Source organism: Rhincodon typus, chromosome 32, assembly GCF_021869965.1.
Source record: "Rhincodon typus isolate 14 chromosome 32, sRhiTyp1.1, whole genome shotgun sequence".
Classification (NCBI taxonomy): domain Eukaryota; kingdom Metazoa; phylum Chordata; class Chondrichthyes; order Orectolobiformes; family Rhincodontidae; genus Rhincodon; species Rhincodon typus.
The window spans coordinates 7801819-7806537 of record NC_063363.1 but is presented as its reverse complement, the minus strand read 5'-3'; the positions used below and the strand labels follow the sequence as shown (position 1 = coordinate 7806537).

Sequence of the window (4719 nt, the reverse complement as noted above, 5' to 3'; positions counted from 1 at the left end):
GTGTGTGTGTGTGTGTGTGTGTGTGTCTATATGTGTGTGTGTGTGTGAATGTAGCAGTTGGCTGTTTTGTAACAGCAGTTGATTTCTGGTGCTACAAACCATGAAAATCAAATGCCACTCATTAGGAGTGGCCCACATTGACTTGAACATGTGAGCAACAGCCTGTGTATCACTCTTACTTATCACAAATACCAATCTTAACATTTGCCTGCTGTTGACATTTCTATTTGAATTGTCCTGTGATCGTTTTCTTATAATGGTTACTTGGTTTCCTCCCTCAGAGTCAAGAGGTGGAAAACAAATGAACGCAGTTTATTTTTTAACCCATTCTCCTTAAAGTACATAAAGTGCCTTCAGAGACTGTACTCTAACTAACACGGGAACATGGTCATTGTCTTCATGCACTGAGGCAGGTTGAGGAAGTCAAGTGAAGTTAATAAAAATAATGTAGGGCTGAACTTTCCCAGTTCCAACATGTTAGGTCTAGCAGGCTGAAGAAGAGGGCGAGGAAAACAGGTAGGAGCAGTATCGGGATGACTTTTCGACTCACTGCCAGGCAACTTTCCAGGGGTGGCTTTAACTTGGATCTGATGCCTTGGATCTGGTGGTGGGCAGCCAACGTGTAATTTTAAGGCTTCAATTTGAGGCAATTAGGTTTGTGAGCAATCTGCCAGCAATGGAGCAGTACCTGCTCTATGGAGATGTTCTCCCAGACTGGGTGGTAGTGGTAGGAGGGTGGTAGTAGTGGTAGGAGGGTGGTGGGGGTGGTGTGTGGTTGTGGTTTGGGGGAGGTGCAGTGAAGCCAGAGGGTTTCGCTTGGAAGACCTCTGCCTGCTTAGTTTTCTAAAATGATGCCTCTCAAAATAGCGATGCCTCTGAGTTGCCTCAGAAGCATCTATTGGAAGTTAGCCTCCAGGGATCTAGCTCAGGAGGAGATGCGGTGATGATGTTTAATGATGTTATGTTGTGTCAGTGTCTTGATTATGTGGAAAGAACTGGAAGAGATAGTGGGCAAATGTATGGGTACAACGCTATGAATAAAAGGCTCTTGCAGGACATTCGATGGACACAAGGAAAAGTACTTTGGGAGACTAAATACAGTTTGACCCCACAGACATTGTTAACAACTATGCACAAAATAGCTGTTCTGCCTCCTACAGTACAACAGTGATTATACATCAAAAGCACTCCATTGGTCATAAAATACTTTGCGACATCTTTGTAAAAGTTGCTATTAAAATGCAAACCTTTCTTTTCTCCTTTCTGAGTGTTTAATGCTCAGCTATTGATTGGTACCATTGTACTGGGATTACTCTTCTTCAGAAAAAATGGGTTCAGAAGAGATTTACCAGGATGTTGCTGGCTATGGAAGCTTTTCTTTCTAAAGAAGGGTCCCGACCCGAAATATTACCTTTCCTGCTCCTCTGATGCTGCCTGGCCAGCTGTGTTCCTCCAGCTCCACACTGTGTTATCTCTGACTTCAGCATCGGCAGTTCTTACTAGCTCTTGCTTTATGGGAACATGGGTTCAAATTCCACTACAGCACATGGTGAAACTTTAATTCAATAACACTTGGAATGAAAAATTAACCTTGTGCCAGTTGTTGTAAAAGCTTATGTCCTTTTGAAAGAAAATCTGCCATCCTTACCTAGTCTGGGCTAGATGTTGGTCTTAACTGCCCACTGGCCAATGAACAGTAGTCTTGCCAGCGATATCCACATCCTGTGAATTTTTAAAAAATCATTGAAATGTTAGCAGAAGTGGAAGAAGCTAAATCTATTGTCATTAAGATAAGATGAAGACAGACAAAATCCAATTTCTGGAGTAATGAAAGGAATCAATACAGTTCATGGAAAAGCAGCAGAGGAGGGCAGGTTGGAAGCTAGAGAAGTCACAAGGGCAAATTTAGAAGCATTGCATGCAACAAACAATTCCCCCTAAACTAAAAAAATTCACATGAATTATTATCCTTAGTGTTGCTGCATTAGAATCAATATTTTACAACTCATGAACCACTTTCATGATATATTGTTTTATAGGGAAGGTAGCTTAGTTGGACTTCTGACTGACATCTAGATAATATTAGAGAGATATTTGGTCAATAAAACAAATTTACTTGCTATAAAAGTTTGTTTTAAAAGCCATTATTCAATCAGGATCTGGTCATAACAATTGCTATAATTCTGTTGGTTTTAATGATGGCTGATTACTCTTTCAAACAGCAACCGTTAGATGCTTAAAATGAACTCCTCGGTCAGACTCCTAGCTCAACTGAAGCATCAGAGAGAGAATTAAAGCAATATATAATTGCCAAAGAAATATAGGTATGTTTATTCATGGTGGCAAAATGATATTAAATAGTCATCAGATTAGCTCTAAAATAGATGGAGCCAGGAAAATCAAATGAATGAGAATTCTTTTGTTTTTGTATTCAACACCTTCCCTTTATCTAACATGTTTAGGACTGTAAAACGTTCTAAGATAGTTCACAAACAGCCTTCGACGCTGGCACCTCATGTAGATAATGGGGCAGGTAACCAAAAGCATTGGGTTTTCTGGAATGGGAAGTAAAGAATTCAAGAGGTTCAGAGAAGGTGTATCAGAGCCCAAGTCAGCGAAAACCATGGCTGCCATCTATGGGTCAGTACTGAGGTTCCCCATATTGTTCTTCTGGGTGGGAGTCATCAGAATAGTCTCCCAAGTGTTGCTGTTGGCAACTCTGGAGGTACGGTCCTGGTGTGCATTGTGTATTCATGTACAGTACCCTGGATGTGGTGCCTTGTAACCAAACCTTCAAGTACCCCATCCTCACCCATTATATGGAAGCACATTGCTGGTTGTGAGGATAATGGTGTCACAGCCAATGGAAATTGCTTGCAACTTCCTTAAGACCTGAGAGGCAGAAACATAAAGTAGGAGAGGGAGAGGGAGAGAGTAAAACAAACCAGGGAGTATGGGGAGTGCCGTGGGGGAAGTGGGTGGGAGGGAGGAAGAGAGAGAGAAATCCATCAGGTGCTATGGAAAAAGAGAGAAAATGGGGACAAAAGATTGAGGACAGAAGAAACTAGGAGATGACAGAGAAACAAATTGGCACAATGGAGAGTTAATTTCTGTCTTTTTATTTGTGCTGCTATATAAGATATTTTGTTACGGGAGTAAGGTAGCTTTGTTCTTTTTTTCTCTGGACTGAGCCTCATCTCACCCAGCTGGGCTTCAGTACTGGTGTGTGGGAGTCAGTGAATTGAATTAGGTTTAGTTTTGGTTTCTATTATTTTTATAACTGGCTGTATATTGTGAAAAGTAATAAAATTTTATGGAAACTTGAGTTAGGATTAATTTATTGATGATGTTCTGGTTGAATCTGTGAGAGTTTTTTTTTGGTGCTTCCCATTGAGATTGATCCAACAAAAACATCACAGAGACAATGTTGTCCTGAATCTTTCTGAGTGCGCAGTGAAGATTGCTGCACAGCATTAAAGGGGATGTCGGTTTGTATGCAGCGTATTGTTGCACTGCACAACAATCTCTGAATGCTGTGCAGCAATGCATGCATGCATCTTGCTGGGGAGGTCAGTTAGTTAGGCCAGAGTTGGAGCACTGTGTGCAGTCAGGTCTCCACGCTATCGGAAGGATGTGATTGTGTTGGAGAAGGTGCAGAGGAGATTCACCAGGATGTTGCCTGTCCCCTTTAGTGCTTTGCAGTAATCTTCGAGGGACCGGCACATACTGCGCACTCAGAAAGATTCAGGACAACATCGTTTCTGTGATGAAAGGATCTTCTGATCGAAAATCAGACGGGTGATGTACCAACGCATAACAGCAAGGGCGGCACATCTCACACAGAAACAGCGTGAAACAACCCAATCATCATCCTCCTATGCAGCTGCTTGGCCTGCTGTGTTCATCCAGCTCTGCACCTTGTTGTCTCAGATTCTCCAGCATCTGCAGTTCCTACTATCTCTGATTGTTTCTGTGATGTTTCTGTAGGGTCAATCTCAATGAGATTCAGCTGTGAGGAATAGGGATCAAGTCCCACCTGCTCTAGATGTGTGTAATAACATCTCTGAACAGGTTAAGTAGGCTGGCGTTGGTTCCCCTCAAGCACCGAAGACTGGGGGTGTCTTGATTGAGGTGTATAAAGTTATGAGGAGCATAGATAGGGTAGATATGGTGAAAGGTTTCTTCTTATTAGAGGAATCAATAAGCAAGGGGCTCCATTTGAAGGTAAGGACTGGGAGTTTTAAAGGAGTTTGAAGATTTCTTTTACCTGGAGGGTGGTGTGTATCTGGATCTCACTGCCGAAAGGGGTGATAAAGACATTTAAGAGGTATTTCGATTGGCACTTTGAAACACCATAACATGCAAGGGTATAGACCAAGTGCTGGAAAATAGGATTAGAATAAATAGAGATAACAAGGTGTAGAGCTGGGAACACAGCAGGCCAAGCAGCATCAGAGGAGCAGGAAGGCTGACATTTCGGGCCTAGACGCTTCTTCAGAAGGACATTTGAATAGTGTAATTTATAAATTAAAGAAAGGACCAAAACAATAGAAATATTAATGGATAAGTAACATTGAAATAAAAACTGCTTCTAAGCAAGAGTCATACAGTTTTTACAGCATGGAAAAGACCTTTAGGCCCATTGTGTCTGCACCAGTCATCAAGCATCTATTTATTCTAAGATAGTAGGAACTGCAGATGCTGGAGAATCTGAGATAA

At 41.8% G+C, this 4719-nt stretch overlaps 1 protein-coding gene and 1 non-coding gene across 2 annotated transcripts in view; one reads left to right on the top strand and one right to left on the bottom strand.

Annotated features, from left to right (window-relative positions):
- Nucleotides 1-4719, top strand: part of LOC125486701 (beta-secretase 1-like) — a 61351-nt gene that overhangs the window by 44844 nt on the left and 11788 nt on the right. The gene's annotated exons all lie outside the window — the stretch shown is intronic.
- Nucleotides 3789-3888, bottom strand: LOC125486760. The gene has a single exon (XR_007265386.1). It is a non-coding gene; the product is annotated as a small nucleolar RNA U13 (small nucleolar RNA).